Source organism: Podarcis bocagei (genome assembly GCF_964188305.1).
Source record: "Podarcis bocagei genome assembly, chromosome: 3".
Lineage (NCBI taxonomy): Eukaryota > Metazoa > Chordata > Lepidosauria > Squamata > Lacertidae > Podarcis > Podarcis bocagei.
The window spans coordinates 12547434-12567106 of NC_138127.1; the positions used below are offsets into that span (position 1 = coordinate 12547434).

The window sequence follows — 19673 nt, forward strand, 5'->3', positions numbered from 1 at the left end:
ACTAGACTTAACTGTCCAGGGGTCCTTTACCTTTTACCTTATTACGTATTTATTTGTTCCCTGCCTTTTTCCCTGATGGGATTCAATGCATATGAGAAAACAGATGCTGAAACTATTGTTCCATCTTGCATACTTCCTTTAATCCAGGATTCTGTATCTCTATGAATAAAGATATGCCCTCTGCTCTGTTTCCCCAGTGATAGCCACAAGTTTTCTTGGTTTCTGTCAGCCTCCGTCATAGATGGAGCAAGATGGACACACAAGACTTGAGCCTAGAATCTGCAGAGTATACAAATGATGTAATTACAGTTTATGTGAACTCCTTATCATATGGAAGCTGCTTCCATAAGGATACCTGCCTATGGTCTGAAATGCACACACACACACACACACACACACACACACCACACACGCACACAGCAGTTTTTGAACTCTCTAGCTCTAGACTGTGGGTGATGGCCGTATGCAGCTGATAAGCACATACACACAGGCCATTGTGCAGCAATAATAATCAATATTCATGTGATCCTTTTAATAATTTATCATAATAAATATTTATACAACATACATGATGGGGCAGTATAAATGTTTTAGTGGCACGCATCGGAGATCGCTGCATTATTTAGGAGCGATGAAGTCACAAGTAAGTTGTGTGTGCCACCCCCAATGTCTCCTGCAAAAACTTTGAGCCAGTGTGGTGTAGTGGTTAAGAGCGGTAGTCTTGTAATCTGGGGAACCGGGTTCGAGTCTCCGCTCCTCCACATGCAGCTGCTGGGTGACCTTGGGCCAGTCACACTTCTGTGAAGTCTCTCAGCCCCACTCACCTCACAGAGTGTTTGTTGTGGGGGAGGAAGGGAAAGGAGAATGTTAGCCGCTTTGAGACTCCTGAAGGGGAGTGAAAGGCGGGATATCAAATCCAAACTCTTCTTCTTCTTCTTCTTCTTTGACGTCGCAGTGCCTGCCTATGTGCCATAAAGGCGCCCGTCTTTGCAAAGCTGGCATCTGACACAATGAGACATTTCCCAGAAGACCTTTGCAAATGTGAAGCTCGCACTATTATCCTCAAAGCCAATCTGTTGGCGAAAACCACTCTCTGAGTATTGTTTGAACTTTGGTTATCATAGCCTCTTGCATACAAAGAGAGTTCAAGTAAATTGATTTTTTTATTTTAAAAAAGAAAGAAAGAGAGAGAGAATGGAAATAACGGGGGTATGATTTGCTTCACTTTTAAACCCAGTATTTTTCTGTACTGAATGAATTCAGATAAATATCACGTGACATCAGTGATAATTTGAAGAGACCTAAATGCATTGCACGTATCTCAAAATGCATTGCATGAATCAATAGAGGTGCCTTCCTTTTTGGACAGACATTGGCATTCCAGTCACGAGGCTCACTTACCAGGAAGTACAACCCATTGAAATAAGTGGTGCTTCCATGTAAAGGTGGGCATGTTTGCAGTGACACAGAGGAAAGTATATTGCAGAACCATAGAGGGATCTTTTAGTCCAACTCCCTGCAAAAGAGTATCACCTGTATTTACACAGTGAAATGTGTTCCTTCACATTAAGCAACACTTTAGACTTCGCTTGCCTCTTTCTATTCCCACCATTCCAGTAGCGATGACAGATTATTAATCACTATTATTATGATCAGTATTAGTCTCAGAAAATAATGAACTCGGGTGAATAGGCAGAAATGAACACTCTAGAAAGTAGCAGATATAGATGCGTGTATGTATGTATATATGTGTGTGTACACACACACACACACACACACACACACATTTTGTTTTATTGCATTCTCTCCCCCACCCCCACCTTCCTGGAAATTACCGGTAGTTGGTGCATGTTTTCACTGCATTGGAAAGTATTTTTGTGTCAAGGTTTTGCAGTGTGTCTCGTTTATTTTTCCTTTTCTGCTTTTACAACTGCACGGCAGCCAAGCGAACATGCTACTTACAAGACAGAGCAGTACTTAAAACGATCGCATGGGCAAAAAATAATAATAATAAAAACGCTGATGCCAATACTTCGCGAGGGACCTAGAAACATAATTCCAATATCTCTGCCTGCAAGCCCCCAAGCATGTGTGATTTTTTTAAAAAAACAATTATAACTCAGAGGATATGGAGAGTTTCTTTGAGGTGACAGGCAAGCAGCAGGATACCATGAATATGTATAGGATGCTTGGAAGAGGAAGAAAATTAACAGGGGCAGGCACTCCGGTGACCCACTTACTTCGCCTGTCATTGAGGAGTGTGGCAGGAAGCTTCTCTGTGTTAGGATATTTCCGTTCCACCTTAAAAGGGAGCAGGCTTTGTGAGTCACAGAGTCTGCGCATTTCCTGTTCACAGGATGTTTGTGTTTTCTGTTGCTTTCGTTTTCTCTCTCTGTGTGTCTGGAGACACTGAAGCAGGCAGTCGTGTCTTTCTTTGTTCTGATCAACGCTGAATAAAACTTGTAAATAATGCTCTCCTGCGTGCAACTTCTGCTGTGAACTATTCTGCTGATAGAGTGTGCATGAGCTCTGGAATGTGGCAAGATATTTTCTAGAAACTCATGTCGCTAATTGCTGATACTGCGTGCCTACGGGAGATTGATGGATCGTCTGGCAGACGGCTTGGGGCCATGATGGACTTTGTCTCCCTGGCAGTATCCCCACACTCTGAGACTTGAATCTTGGTGGCAAAATCCCCCCCCCCCATATCATCTCATTTACCCTCTACATTTAGATAATCTAAAGCACCTTTCAGCAGCTAAGCATGAAGCAAGACATTCTGCTTGAGCATCTACGCAAAACTCTTAAAGCAGAAAGAACATTTTTTATTTAAAAAGACGAAGGATTTCCTACCCTTCTATTCACAGCAGCAAAAAAGTCCTCAGATCACAGATCATGGCGTGTTCCGGTATATTTCTAATAGAAGAGGGGAGTGTATGGTGACGAGGCCGGAATATTTTCTTCTTTCATGTTGGCTTTGATGCATTTCCCCCCCTCCAAAGGGTTTGCTTTATATTTTTAACGCAAAGAAAGTTGGGCATTGCCTCCCCCAAGTCAACAAACCCTTTCCTAAATACCAGATATATGGAGGTTAGTCATCACGATTTGGCAGGGATGGCGCTCTGCATATGCTCAGCAACACTCTCTTGGTTATTATTAGTATTTCAAGCATCAAAAGCAGCCCCAGGGGCTTTGTTGTCAGCTGTCTGTAGTGTCACTTGACATCTGGAATATTGAGAAATATGGATTTAGTGCACACACAGGAATGGCTGCAATGTCCAGCTATGTGATCTGCCTTTCCCAGTGTGTGCTTTTTTAAAAAGAAATTTGTTTGGCTTTAGTTGTGTACTAGTTGTCTTAATACAAACATTTGCATCTACTATTTGTCCTCACTGGTGTTTTCTGCTTTTGTCTTACATTAATATTATTTCAATAATTATTTATAATTTACAAAGCAAAACACAAAATACTCCTAAAGCTAAGTTTTGAGCTTTGCTTCCAGCAGAATACTGGCTGAAAATTCAGGTTATGCAACATCCAATATGGTTTTCTATTATTTCCAGCAATTTGTTACTCTTTTAGGCTGCTGGGACTTTCTTTTTAACCTACTGAGAATATGCAGAAGATATATCTCTTTCTCCACTTGAGTTAAAACACAGCTGCAGCTGTTACATCATCCATGAACTTTTTCTTCCACCCTCACCGCTTTATGTGACTTTTCAGGAACTGATTTGGACCTATGGTCAATTTTCGTGGGTGAATGAAGTGGGCTCCCTGTACCTGAGCCGAGTTCACTGCAAGCCTGTGTTCAAAAGTTGACTCTAGCCACCATGGAAAAACTTCAGTTCCATGGGAGGACATGCCTGTTTAGCGTCTTCATGAAGAGCAGTTTTCGACAACCTGCTGTGCTCCAGATGTGTGACCATGGCAGGAAGAGTTGAAGTAGTTCCCCTGTGGTTCCCAGTTTCATTTTTTAAAAAATGCACTTTCTTTGAATTTATTCTGTTTAAAATTTCACAATGAAACCCACTGGCAATAAAACAATTTCTCTCACACACATATATATAAAGGTAAAGGGACGCCTGACCATTAGGTCCAGTCGTGGCCGACTCTGGGGTTGCAGCGCTCATCTCGCTTTATTGGCCAAGGGAACCGGCATACAGCTTCCGGGTCATGTGGCCAGCATGACTAAGCCGCTTCTAGTGAACCACAGCAGTGCACGGAAATGCCGTTTATCTTCCCGCCAGAGCAGTACCTATTTATCTAAAAGGTAAAGGTAAAGGGACCCCTGACCATTAGGTCCAGTCGTGGCTGACTCTGGGGTTGCAGCGCTCATCTCGCTTTATTGGCTGAGGGAGCCGGCGTACAGCTTCTGGGTCATGTGGCCAGCATGACAAAGCCGCTTCTGGCGAACCAGAGCAGCGCACGGAAATGCCGTTTACCTTCCCACCGGAGTGGTACCTATTTATCTACTTGCACTTTGACATGCTTTCGAACTGCTAAATGGGCACGAGCAGGGACCGAGCAATGGGAGCTCACCCCGTTGTGGGGATTCGAACCGCGACCTTCCGATCGGCAAGTCCTAGTTTCTGTGGTTTAATCCATAGCACCACCCGCATCCCACCTATTTATCTACTTGCACTTTGATGTGCTTTCAAACTGCTAGGTTGGCAGGAGCTGGGATTGAACAACGGCAGCTCACCCCGTCGCGGGGATTCAAACTGCTGACCTTCTGATCGGCAAGTCCTAGGCTCTGTGGTTTAACCCACAGTGCCACCCATATATATACATACACATATGCAAAAAAAAAAAAAAAAAAAAAAAAAAAAAAAAAAAAAAACCACACGCATATATGTATAACGGTTGCTTTAAAAAATGAGAATGAAAAAAATGGAAAACCTTTTTGTAAGTAAAAACAATTTCATACATAAAAACCATTTCAAATCCAAAACAGCTACAGTCTGGGGTGAAAATCTCCATTTAGAAGCAGTGCTTTTTTCTGGTGGACAGACGCAGGGGTACGGATACCCCTGAACATTTTGTGAATCTTTGTACTTTTGTCCATTTACTGTATTTATTTTTCACGATTTGAACTATAAACTGGTGATTTTAAAATGAGAGTACCCCTAAATATTTTATTTTATTTTATTTAAAAATGCACTGCATAGAAGACTTGTTAACTGCATTAAATGCAGTTCATGTCATGCCTGGCTTTGCTCATGGGTAGCCAATGAATGTGCTGCCTTGCAGCAGTTTTTGGGCTTCACCACCCATCAGCCTCATCCTGACTGGCCAATGGTCAGGGTCAGTGGAAGCAGCAGTACAATCGCCCTGTTGCCAATCGCTTCCTTTGCCTCAGCTGATCCTTAAGTGAATCATTAGTTCCCAGCTCAAGTGCGCCACCTTGACCTGGTGTTTGATATCTAACAGCAAGTTTCCACGATTATTTCCTGACCCAGGAACGGATGTGATCCAATAAAGTCGAGATTTGCATTTTAATACCTCCTCCTGCCGTTTACATGTACATATTTCAAAGCGCCTCGCCATTTATCACTGTTCGCGTTTTATTGCTAATGTGCTGATTTGGTTTTTAACCCCCGGTCAGCGAATACTATCGCAATTATTAAAGGCATCCTGTCAGAGGTGCTTGCGGAATTTGTTCTCTCGTCGTTTTTTATTATTATTTTGTAACATGATTTACAGGGAGGATGGCGCAATCTGTGCTCTCCGATAAAAGATGTTAAGGACCTCTGCATAAAGCCAAGGTTAAACTGGGATAGAAGTGTGAACTGGTTAATCTTCAGAAGCTTGTTCCCTATCACCGGCTTATCGGGGCTTAATATGAACCAGGGGGTCATTGGGGCTTCGCTTCTGAAACTAATTGCGCCGCCAATTATCAAACCTGTGGCATGTGAACTCATAATAAACAGGAGGTTGCTTTGGGGCAGACAATAACGATGGTGATTTATTTCATTTATGAATCGCTTCTCACGAGACACCTCAAAGCATTGTACACTGTAAGGACATATATAAAACACATACCCTCCAACATTTCTCTGATTAAGATAGGGACGTCCTATTCAATGATGATGATGATGGTGATGATATTATTTACACCCTGGCCATCTGACTAGGTTGCCTCAGCCACTCTGGGCAGCTTCCAACATACAGTGGTACCTCAGGTTACATACGCTTCAGGTTACAGACACTTCGGGTTACAGACTCTGCTAACCCAGAAATAGTACCTCAGGTTAAGAACTTTGCTTCAGGGTGAGAACAGAAATCGTGCTCTGGTGGTGCGGCGGCAGTGAGGCCCCATTAGCTAAAGTGGTGCTTCAGGTTAAGAACGGACCTCCGGAACGAATTAAGTACTTAACCCGAGGTACCACTGTAAATAAAAACATAATAAAACATTAAACATTAAACAACTTTCCTATACAGGGCTGCCTTCAGATGTCTTCCAAAGGTTGCATAGTTAGTTACTTACCTCCTTGGCTTGGGTGTCGCATAACTCCATAGACTCCAACATGTCTCTGATGAAAATAGGGAACTCTTAAGGAAAAGCGGGACATTCTGGGATCAAATCAGAAACCGGGACAGCTTCTGTAAATATCTGGAACTGTCCCTGGAAAACAGGGACACTTGGAGGATCCGAAAACAGTTACCTGTGGTATATAAAGACAGTTAAAAGTAATTGCATGTAAAAATAAAATTTAAAAAACCCTATTAAAAAACAGTTTAAAGCGACATACATAAAATCAATTCAGATCCAGGACAGATGCCAACCAGAATAAAAATTTCAGAAGGCTTGTTCAAAGAGGGACACCCTTAGCAGGTGTCAAAAGGTGCCTGTGTGATGTGCAATGGGAAGGAGTTTCAAAGGTAGGTTTTGCTGCACTAAAGGCCCAATTCCAAAATTGTGTGCTACAGATCTTCGGATAAGATGGCACCTGCAGGGCGACCTCACCTGCAGAACATAGTGATTGGGTATTTAGGGTGCAAGGCAGTGAACAAGTTTTCTGTATAGGGCTTTGCACACCGATACCAGCACCTTGAACCTAGCCTGGGAGATGCAGTGCTTCTTGTTTCTTGCATGGCTCACTGAACAAGACCAGCCCCCAGATGTCTAGGCCCTAGAGCACATGGCAAGGGAAACATGAGCCTCCCCAATGTGTGGGGAGGGAATCATCCACAGTACAGAGCTGCTCAACTTTCTACCACCCACCTCTCTGCTTCAAGTGACTCCAGTGTGGTGTAGTGGTTAAGACTCGTAATCAGGGGAACAGGGTTTGCGTCTCCGCTCCTCCACATGCAGCTGCTGGGTGACCTTGGGCCAGTCACACTCCTCTGAAGTCTCTCAGCCCCACTCACCTCACGGAGTGTTTGTTGTGGGGGAGGAAGGGAAAGGAGAATGTTAGCCGCTTTGAGACTCCTTCGGATAGTGATAAAGCGGGATATCAAATCCAAACTCCTCCTCCTCCTCCTCCTCCTCCTCCTCCTCCTCCTCCTCCTCCTCCTCTTCTTCTTCTTCTTCTTCTTCTTCTTCTTCTTCTTGTATCCTCCACTCACTGCCCATGGCTCAGATGGATTTCTTTCAGGCTCAGAACCCATCTGGTGGGGGAACATCTTTGAAAACCTCATGGTGGGGCATTTTCAGGGGTGAATCAGGTGGCAAAGCAATGGTTTAGCAACTCTTCTCCTGCCTTATTGATCCTACCCTGCGAATGTGTCCTCCTCCATTAGTGAACATGTATTTGTAGCCGGGTCGACTGTGCCCTATTTTGCAGGGGGCATTCCTATCTCTGAAGTGTTTCCTGGTCCGATCAGGTTGAAAAATAATGAACCACCAGACGAGAGGGCAGGAAGGGCCTCAAAGTGGCCAATCAGCATTTGGCACCTGGGCAGCAGAATGAACAGGTACACAGGTTGCCTGCGTTGTCTTTCTGCACTTACCATATATGTTTTCATTTGCGTGATGTGTACAGGCATCATTCCTGCTTCTATGTGGAGGGGTTGATGGTTGGTGGGAGTGGAGTGGAGTGGTTTGGTTTGGTTGACATGGTTTCATGCCATTTCCCTCTGACCGGTGCAAGCTGTAGTCTGCGAGGAAAGAGACGGTAGATAGAGATGAGGACACAGACTCAGTAGTGTTCTACTGACATTTTGTACGGTAGTTAATTGTTGCTGAAACATTGCAATAAATTAATATATGTTAGTATGAGTTTAGCATGGGAACATGTGACCCTGCCTCATACTGCGTCAGGCCATTGGTCCATGTACTGTCTACACTGTATAGCAGCAGACATTCCCAGCCCTACCCAGAGATGACAGGATTTGATCCTGGGACATTTTCCATGCAAGGAAGATGCTACAGTTGAGCTACAGCTTTCGTCCCTGAAGTGTGTGTTGCTGTTTTGAAATTATTGCTGTGAGTTAGATTGTTATTGGCCCATTTTGAATCTTCCAAAAAAAAGAAAAAGAAAAAGAAAGCTGGATATAAATAGCTGCTTGCTATTTCTATCCCACTACCCCTGCCTCCTGCAAATCATCCCAGTTGGTCTCTTTTGTTTCCCAAGAAGCCAGGATCCCCAATAATCAGCTTTCTTGCCTATGTGAAATATTCAAGAAGGGGGGACATTGGCTGATCGCAATGTCATGGGCACATGTGATGTAACTTTTTAACCTACTGGTTTATATTTGTGCACGATATCATGTCATAAAACACTCACCAGCCTCTTAAATAGAGTCAGAACAATATCTGCCATAATGAAGTATAGTTCCAGTGGGCACCAAATTACATCTTAGAGATTTCGTTAGTCACTCTTTATGAAGCAAATGTAAAATTGTAGTGTGAGTACTGACAGACTCTATAATTCAGCTGTCTGGTGCTTTATCAGTGCTCTCAGTAGGTCTCTAATGAATAATTCTGTATGCATGTTTCTGACTGATAATCAAACTCAGAACAATTCCTAATTGGGTTTTTCAGGGTGCAGAGAAGTGCCTATATTAGCTTGGCAGATGTCCCGACCAATGTTAAATGAAAAGCACAAACATAACAGATTTCTTTTAGTTTTATTCTTTTTGAGAAGTATAAGTGCTTTAAAAAAACCAAACCCAAAACACCCACCGAGTTCTAATAATATAAAAAAGAACAAAGCAGCACAAATGTGCATTGTGGCATAAAGTATTCACATGGGCCAAGAACAAACAAAGAGTGAAATTAAATGGAAACATGAAATAGTTGCAACTTGCTAGATTATTTTCATGTTTACACCAATATGAATCAGAAGTCACCATACTGGAGTCAGATTGGTGTTAATAGAACAAATTTGTGCAGAATGTGCAGCAGTGATAGCAGTGGAGGAACTACCACTTTTGTTATTGTGTGTGCATTGCGGGGCAAAAGATTCCTGTGTTGCAGGGGGTTGGACTAGACGACCCTTGGGGTTCCTTCCAACTCTACAATTCTTTTTTTTAAAAAAATATATTTTTTATTTTCAATGCAAAATTACAACAAAAATTACATTGAATCCAAAATAAAACAGTACAAACAAGCAAAAACAAAACAAAACACTAGGAAAAAAGCAAAAAGCAAAAACACACATCTAAAATAAATCCATATCATCATTCTGATCGTTACGTACCTATACACATATTGACTTCCTTCCTTTGCTCTAAGACCTCAAAATTTTTACTCTTTCTAAATTGTTGTGTCTAATGTAGGTTACCTCTGTCTTTATATTTTTTGCACAATTTTTCTCTTTCTTTAACCCTGCAAAGCTTCATTCGTTACATACCAATATACTTACTCCAGAACAATGTTTTTTCATATACTCTTTAGCACATCCCCATTCTTTTAATAATTTTTGGTCCGATTGTCCCCTTATGAGTACTGTGAGTCTTGCCAGATGTATATATTCACAAAATTTAATTTGCCATTCTTTCATTAATGGAATTTTTCTCTCTTTCCAATTTTATGCCAACTCTACAATTTTATAATTCTATGTGATGTGGTTTCCAGAAGATATGGGAGGTAGGAGCTGGTTACCAAACGCATTGATGTTTGATTGCATGATCATGCAGCACCACTTCTATGGACATTTCTGTCCCTGTTTTGAAAGTACACTACTTTGTATCCTCTCAGAGATTATTTTAGCTCTAAGAAAGTTAAAGAAAATAGAAAGGGTGGTGCTTTTAAAAGCCCTCATATCACTTTGCATAACTAAGTTTCAGTTTGAAGATACTTTGATACCTCATAAGAGCAGAGAACTTTTGACCACATTTAGAATGTTAGATTTCTAACTTGGGGAGTAAGTGGCGAATTATGATGAGGTCAAATTGCCCATCCCTTAAACCATTAAGGGATTTATAGGCAGAGGTGTGGATCAGGGGGAAATACAGGATAGTCGGTGGATTTCCCTGGGAGGTCAATGAGTTCAGGCCTTCATGTTTGCTTGTGGTAGATCAGCAAGAAGAAGTCAGAGAACGAGGAAAATAATCAGGCAAAGACTGGACTTTCCTTTCCGTTGCTGAGGTTTCTATTTCAACCTGAGACAGCTTCAGACATTAGGATATTGTCAGGAGCGGGTGCAAGGAACAGGTCAGCAGTAACTCACACGGCTTCAGTGAAGTAAACTCTTTATTCAAAGAAATAAGACAGGCCAGGAGGCCAGGCCTAGTGAGCACAACAACTCTTCCTTGTAGAACTTGCCCAGTTGCTAGGACTGAAGGTCCCCGCCTTCCCACAGCCCCCTAAGTCTCCTTCTTCTCCGCTTCCTTCCCAAGCTATCTGTCTTTGCTCCACCCTCTTCATACCTCTTCTGGTTCTGGGAGACCAGAGAGGGCAGAGGAGCTGGTCATTGCAAGAGGCAGAGACAGCTTGACTTCCTCACCATCTCTGCCTCTTGGTTCCCCTCCTCTCCAGCCTCCTCTTCTGCCTCTGGTTCTGTACTGCTCTCTGCCACTTCCTGCTGTTATCTCTCCAGCCTCTGATACCTCCTTCCTCCCAGTCTCTTCCCTCTCCTTCCTCTGACCACACATTGTCGTCCTACCACCGATCCTCTGGCTCTGAGCCTTCTTCCCATGAGGATTCCACAACTGGTGCCTCCCACATCCCCTGCATCAAGCCAGCCCATGATGAACAGATAAAAACTTTTTCACATTAGCCAATGGCCATAGCAACAATAAAACATTACAGTGTATGCAGATAGGGAAATTTGATATAAGAGCGCAATTTAAAGTCCTGAATCAGCAATCAGTTAGTGGCCCTTATTCTGATTGACCCTGCTAAGAACCTAGCGACCTTTGCTGTTATCTGCTCCGTTTGGTCTGACAGAAAGGACACTGTGGCAGTGATTGTGCACCCTGGGATGGTCAGTACGAGTGGGGTGATGATCTCGTTCCTCAGGTCTTTGTAGAGAGTACAAGACAGGAGGACGTGTGCCGCTGTTTCGGTGCTACCATCTCCACAGGGGCAAAGACGTTTCTCAGGCGGGATCTTTTGGAATCGACCCTCAAGTACCACAGATGGCAAAACATCCAGTCTTGCAATTGTAAAAACACATCTGTATTTTGTGCAGATATGGGGCCAGAGAATCAAAATGGAAAGGTGGAAAATGAACATACCAAGGGCAGAATTTCCTTATAGTAGCCAGGTTGTTCTGATGCTCGATATCTTTTAGATGTTGGCCAATTAGACTATTTGCTTTAGTAGGGCCCATAGTGAGTAGGTGTTGTCGGGAGAGGACACAAGAGTGAAGTTTTTGATAGACGGTTTTAACCAGGCACTTTTGTGGTACTCTTGAAGTACTAAGGATAGTAAACTGGGGGGATTTGAGTTTAGGCAGAGCCAGAAGTTAAGAGTTCTTTGCGAAGTCTGCACTTCTACTGAAGGGAGACTTGCCTTCAGTCACAATGATGCATTTGGGATGCATTGCGGTACAGAAAAAAATCTGTCTTAGAAACTTTGATTGAACAGCTTCCAAAATCCTAAGATGGTTGTCAGTCCAAATCTGAGCCCTGTGTAGTAGAAGAGAAGAGTTGAGTTTTGTATTTGATATCCCGCTTTATCACTACCCGAAGCAGCTAACATTCTCCTTTCCCTTCCTCCCCCACAACAAACACTCTGAGGTGAGTGGGGCTGAGAGACTTCAGAGAAGTGTGACTGGCCCAAGGTCACCCAGCAGCTGTATGTGGAGGAGCGGAGACGCGAACCCGGTTCACCAGATTACAAGTCTACCGCTCTTAACCACTACACCACACTGGCTCTCCAGTAGTAGCTGTGCTAGGGGTTTAGCTTGGAAGACTTCTAGGGCTGATGGTATATGTTTGCCACCCTTTGTATGGAAAAAGCGAGTCAAAGTCTTGGCACTTTGGGATGCTTTTTCTTTTGCAAATTTTTGGTGTGCTCCCCATGACCTCATGGACTGGAAGATAAGGCCCAAATATTTGAAAGCTTTGACCTGTTCGATTGGCCCATGATGAACATGTAATGAGAACAGAAAGTGCATGTCAGCTGCACCTGATGTGCTTGTGCTTCCTAAATGGGGGTTCAAGCATTCCCCCCCAAAAGACCGGGGCTTTAGAATCTCCCAGAACAGGATCACATTAATTTGGTGTCTTATCTGGTGCTGGCGTATCATTTTCACCTGTAAGCTAAGAAAGGCATCTTGCCCCCAAATCATCTAGTGAGCTTCAAAGCTGAGCAGGGATTTGAATCTGAGTCTAGTACATGGCAGAGGCTCTATTATTCCACTGTATTATGTGGAATCTCAAGCAAAACCAAGCCATTCAAGCATCCCCTCCCCCCCCCCCCGCCTGGCCGCCCGCTCCCTGCCACATCTCTCCTGTCGCCTGTGATGAATCATTTGCATAACACTTGATAATAGCAACTTTATCTACTGCCAATGGAAGCCATAAAGTTAGTGTCAAAGGGGGATGCCTCCTCTAAAATCTTTAATGACTCCTTTGGATAGGTGCAGTAAAAGAGATCAGCATAACCGCTAAATGTGAGCAGTGCATAAACTTGGGCTTTAGCCTCTAAATTTAGGCTCAGAAACAACACTCCAGGCTGGAGCAGCTAAGGCGCCAGATCCCCGAGAAGTACAGCTACTTATATATAATTGCTCAGACTTACTGATAGCAAAAAAGGGGTTTATTATTATTATTCTAACAGATCATCGGTGAGAGTAAAGGCGTCGGTCTCTGGTAAATCCCCCTAATTAAAATGCTAACAACTTGGTTGGCAATTGGCTCAGTTAGGAGACAAGCATATTGCAAGACCTCACCAAAGAGTTAGCAGGAAAAGTCCTTTGGGTTAAAGCACGTTTCAAATAACTAATAAATAAACAAAACAATATATATATATATACTCTTTTTATTTTATTTAAAACTTAAGAATTAATAGATAAATGCCCCGCTTTGTAAATACAAGTCCCTCTCCTTTACGTTGTGACTAATTGACAACTATGTAGACTTTTTATTTTTTATTTTTTAAAGTGAAGGGAATGAAAGGATTTGAGTTGGCTCTGCTCCCATTACCACAATGTTGCTGGAGCGCAGCCATCTGCCACAGCTGCTGCTCGTTTTAACTGCCACTCTAATTGACAATGAACCCGGAGACCTGTAATAATTGTGTCTGCTCTGTGACTTCAGCAGGTAATGCCTCCCTTTTAGCATCCATCAAGCCCCATCTGCGCCCCCAAACTCTGCCTTTCTCCCAAGATGCGGAGTCCCTTCAGTGTTTGTTCGGATTTGAGAGTTGGGAAAGATCATCTGCTTGCTTAGGGAAAACCCTGAGGGAAGTGGCACCTGCAGCATCCGAGCCAAACAGTTCTCTGGCTTGTTGTCCAATTTTAATCCCAGGCTTCCCTGCAATGTTTGCTGTGTGCAGGCTTTGCTATATCAACTGTGGAGTTAATTGAAAGGCACTCTTAAATGATATCTGCTTTCCATGTAAATTTCAGTATCTCATGTAAATGGTTTCTTCATGAGATAATCTCCGATCGATTGTCCTTGCTGTTCCACAGAGATAAGGGCTACACACACCTTAAACCACCAGGACCTTAACATAAAATTATTATTCGATTGCGTTTGCAGTGCAGAGGTTCAGGTACTTTTGAGACATGAGATCTGAGCTAATCTGGAATGCAGAAAGCTGTTGTGCACTTTGTTTCCTGCGCTGGCAGTGTGGACTTGAGGACCTATGAGGACCTTTCCGACTCTAGGATTGCTCAGCTAAACCAATAGTGTCCACTCTGACTGGCAGCAGCTCTCCAAGGCCTCATGCAGAACTCTTCCACAATACCTGTTATCTCATTTTTTTTCAACTGAAGAGGTTGAATATTGAACCTCTAACCTTCTGCATGTAAAATATTACCCCTTTCCAATGAGCTATGGACTTTCCTTTAGGAAAAGTCTTAAGATGTATGGACAATTTGTTTTCTCCCGATTTGCTGTTTTGGGCACCTGCTAAAACATTTTTTTCTTTAAGCAAGCCTACCCAGAGACAACTATTTGACATGAAGTTTGATATTAGTTAATCATATATACTTTAAAAAACTGTTGAGTTTTGTCTATATTTTGGAAAATTAAGTTTTTAACTTCTGATTTGATCAGTCATTTTAAGGCATTAATGTTTTAGCTAAAGTGCATAGAGGTTTTGATGATTAAGCAATATATAAATGATATTCTTCTTATTTTTTAATGTTTTGGAACCTAGCAGCCTGTTTCCAGTATTATGAGACAAAGCTTGAAGCAGTTAAATGCATGCCCTCCAACATTTCTCCAGTGAAAATAGGGACGTCCTAATCCATGCTGCTACTACTAATAATGTTATCATTTATATCCCACCCATCTTACTGGGTTTCCCAGCTACTCTGGGTGGCTTCCAACATATATAGAAAATATAATGAAACATTAAAGACTTAAAAACTTCCCTATACAGGGCTGCCTTCAGCTGTCTTCTCAAGGTTGTATAGTTACTTATCTCCTTGGGTCCATACCCTCCGACATTTCTCTAATGAAAATACGGACGTCCTAAGGGAAAATGGGACATTCCGGTATCAAATCAGAAGCTGGGATGGCTTCTGTAAATCGGGACTGTCCATGGAAAACAGAGACACTTGGAGGGTCTGAGCTACCACTACATGTTTCAGCATTGGAGCTGTTTATTGTGACATTTATTTAAAAAGGTAAAGGTAAAGGACCCCTGATAGTTAAGTCCAGTTGCAGACAACTCTGGGGTTATGGCGCTCATCTTGCTTTACAGGCCGAGGGAGCCGGCGTCTGCAGACAGTTTTTCCAGCTCATGTGGCCAGCATGACTAAGCCGCTTCTGGCGAAACCAGAGCAGCATACGGAAACACACTTTACCTTCCCGCCGGAGCAGTACCTATTTATCTACTTGCACTGGCGTGCTTTCGAACTGCTAGGTTGGCAGGAGCTGGGACCAAGCAACGGGAGCTCACCCCGTCGCAGGGATTTGAACTGCCAACCTTCTGATTAGCAAGCCCAAGAGGCTCAGTGGTTTAGACTACAGCGCCATTTCTTTACCATTGTCCAAACTGAACATCCAATGAGCGTAAGTCTGTTATGACAGGCCTGTTTTCCTAGTACTGAGGGGTTTCGGGTTTTTTAATGAAACAGTTGAATGACATAAAACTCATCTGAGATCTCAAAGCCCTTTGAGGGGATTCAGACTTCATACGACTTGTTTTGATACTTCCTTTACAGCACTTGGTACGAGCTTGTGTAACATGCCCATACAAAGGAGAAAGAAGTCTTGGGCCTGCCCCATGGGAAGAGCTGGTTAGATCTAACTATGGCAAATGCTTAATGTCTTATTTAAATAATCACAATCAAAAGAAAGCAAATCCTGCACATTATTCTTTCTGTTAGGATCAAAGAATTCAGAGGGACACTGAATATCAAACTACACACATGAATGATCACAGAAAAAACAAAAGGCCACATTCTGTTTGCAAGAAACAGAGTCCTTTGCACAAGGATTAACTATTTTTAACAAAACAAAACAAAGCACACCTCCACCAAAGCAATTTTGAACATCACATGTTCCTGCCATCCAAATGCCAAATCTAATTTGAGATCAGTATCTTGGCTGGATTAACAGGAAAATCTAAACAATATTATTGATTCGGAATCTGGTCGCAAGAAAAGAAGCCTTGAAAAGGTCAAAAGTAGTGTCACGTTGACTTTAAAATTCATTCGCACAAATTCTGGAAGTTTCCATTGATGTTGCATTTCAGATGTTTGTGTGTGTGTAATATTTGCACTGCTTTATATATAATTTGCAGCATCATTGTACCGCCTGATCACATTCCAATAACTATATTGATTATCTCTTGGTCTAATCTCCTTTTCCAAAACAGTTAGGTAATTCTGACAATAGTGCTAAATACAATAACAACGTAATGTTGTTGTTGTTGTTTTGATACAAATGAATAACAATTAATAAAACCCAGTAAGGTAAGACTAATGAAGACAAATTCAGTGATTTCTAACTTCAGCTTCTGGCTTTTGATTTCTAGAAAAGTCTACTATTGATAAAGGAAGATTACTATCAGTGGTAAAGAGATACAGCAATCAGTATCTTAAGAACACTTAAGGACCTTCCGGCATTCCAAATGCAGCTTTGAATTTCATTAGAATAATGTAAATAGGCATGAAGCCACATTTCCATGGTCAGAGCAATTTGATGCTATCTCCTTTACACAGACTTGAGGGAATTCCTAGTGTTTGTGTGCCAATCCAAAGGAAGCCACTTAAAGAGAAACACATTTTTCGATGCTAAACACGCTGGAGATAGTTGTACATGAGGAAATTAAAAGTACTAAAACTCAGTTCATTAGTAATTATTACTCCAGGTTTGTACAGTTGATTAAGCATTTACAAAGTGTAAAGAAAAGAAACATCGAATACTGAGCACTGGGGGGGGGGGGAGCATGTTAAGGACTCTCAAACTATGATCCATCAGTACATTACACCTAGATAGGAGAGGATTTTTTATTTCCCCTATTAAGTACTTAAAATATATTAAATACGCTTCAGGCAATGAGGTAGATGTGAAGGGTCAGGAGACAAAACTTCAGGAGGCCGAAGCAGATTTGAGAGAGATGCAGGCAAGATTTGATTCAGACCCCCACTCCAGTGATTTCTGGGCATAACCCACAGCCTCCGAGGCCAGTGAACCAGCCCCCTGCCCCAACTGCCAGAGCTGGGTGGTTCAGGCCCTCCAGCCCTAGCCCCAGTCCCTCCATGTCCAGAAATTCACATGCGCGCGCGCGCACACACACACACACGTGCGCGCGCGTGCACACACACACACACACACACACACACAGAGTTTCTCCTGGACCAGCGATCTTGGTCATATCCTCACCAAGCATTCCTCTCCTATGCCACTTTAACAATCACTGTTTCCCCCCCAAAGAACCCTGGGAACCATAGTTTAAGGGTTGTGACTAAACGGACCTACAATTTGCAGCACACTTAGCAAACTACAGTTCCCAGGGTTCTCTGTGACTGTTAAAATGGTGTAAGAGTGCTTTAAATGTCTGCAGGTAATGGTTATGTGGTAGCAGCAGGCAGGAGCAAGTGTCCTTTATTTAGTTTAAAAGAATTTAGAAGAACATATAAGGGGCCTGTAGAAAACTACAGTCTTGCCTGTAACCGAGTGAGCAAAATTCACCTCAGGGTCATCTACACATACAAAGAATGTGTATATTGTGACCTTTCCTATGGAAGTACAGGTATACAGGGTTGCCATACGTCTGGGATTTCCTGGTCATATTATGTTTTGGGGGGCCAGCACCCCCATCCAGGTGGAATTTTACATTTTGGATCAGTGGCGTAGCGTGGGTTGTCAGCACCCGGGGCAAGGCAAGTAATTTGCGCCCCCTAACCCGTGGATTTTAGCACTCGAGTGCGAGCGCGCCCCCCCCAGATGTTGCGCCCGGCCCCCGTGCACCCCCCACGCTACGCCACTGGGGCTGGGGGCGAGCGAAGGAGCCAAGGACCCCCCCCAAAGGCTCAGCAGGAATTTATGCAATTTATTATTTGCGGAGCCCCCGCAGGCCGAGGCAGCCAAAGCCCCCTCCCCTCGGGCGCCTCCCCGCCCCCTCCTCTCCTTGGGCTGTAGGTGGAGCTCCAGATCTGGGCTTGGCGAGCGCCTCTCCTCCTCCCAGCCGGGTCCGGGGGCTTCCAGCCGTGCTCCGTCCTCGCCCCCCCCACGGCTGAGACTTGCGCTGAGAGCCGGAGCCAGAGGCGCCCCCTTCTGCCGGGAGACCCTCGCCCGCCCACTGGCTTCCTCTCGGAGGGTTTTGGGGAGCGCAGGGCGCAGCGAGGCCCCTCGGAGCTCTCCTCCCTCCCAGTCGGCAGAAGCAGCCGCCGCCTGTGGCTGGGCCGAGGGGATGGCGGTGTCGTCGGGGTGCGGAGGCTGCCTGTGCCCGGCCAGGCGTTGGTGGCGGCGTCGGCGCTGCTGCAGCGACTGCTCCTCCTGCGAGCAGTGAGTGGAGCGCAGCCGCAGCGGCGGCGGGGCGCGCGCGCGCTAGGGCGCAAGGCTGGCGGTGGCGGCGGGGAGCCCGGCAGAGGAAGGAACTTGTCCCTTCCCTCTGGACTCGCGCCCCCCCAGATGTTGTGCCCGGTGCGGCTGGCACCCCTGGCACCCCCCACGCTACGCCACTGTTTTGGATTAAATGCCTAGGTTTGGGGGTTGGCGGTTCCCTCATTGCGAGAAGTGAGGTTACAGGGAACAAGACAGAGGGCCTTCTCGGTGGTGGCGCCTGCCCTGTGGAATGCACTCCCTTCAGATGTGAAGGAAATAAGCAGCTATCTTATCTTTAAAAGACATCTGAAGGCAGCCCTGTTTAGGGAAGTTGTTAATATTTAATGCTGTATTGTTTTTAACACTCGATTGGAAGCTGCTCAGAAGGTGCTGTGTCCCAGAACAGGAAGTGTGCATCGAGTGGCCTGGGGCAGCCTGCTGGGGGTTGCGCTATGCCTGGTGATGTCAGGCCTTCCAGGCCTTCGATAACTCTTTTGGGGCTCCGCTAGGCTATGTGCTGCCCCCAGCAGTCGCCAGGCATTGCGTGACATCCCTGGGGCCACTCAGCCTCCCATTGTGAGTAGGAGGCCAAAGATGGCCAAAGTAAGAGAGGGCAAGGAAGGGGGAGGGAGCAGGCAGGCGAGGAAGGAATTAGTGGCAGGGAGGGGCAAGTGAGGGAGATGCAGGGTGGTGGTGGTGGGCTGTCCCGATGGGGGGAGGTGTCTGGGTTTTTGAACCCTAAAGGCATATTGAATTTTCGGTAACAGAGAGCACATCCTTCTCTGCCGGGACACTGAAGTTCAGTGCTGAGGGCCTTCTGGTGGTTCCCTCGCTGCGAGAAGCCAAGTTACAGGGAACCAGGCAGAGGGCCTTCTCGGTAGTGGCACCCGCCCTGTGGAATGCCCTCCCACCAGATGTCAAAAGGAAAAATAACTACCAAACTTTTAGAAGACATCTAAGGCAGCCCTGTTTAGGGAAGCTTTTAATGCTTAATAGGTTATTCTATTTTAATGTTTTGTTGGAAGCCGCCCAGAGTGGCTGGGGAAACCCAGCCAGATGGGCGGGGTATAAATAATAAGTTATTATTATTATTATTATTATTATTATTATTA

General features: G+C 44.2%; 1 long non-coding RNA gene across 4 annotated transcripts in view; it reads left to right on the forward strand.

Annotated features, from left to right (window-relative positions):
• The window catches only part of LOC308584470, a 479498-nt gene that overhangs the window by 235761 nt on the left and 224064 nt on the right, over window positions 1–19673 (forward strand). The gene's annotated exons all lie outside the window — the stretch shown is intronic.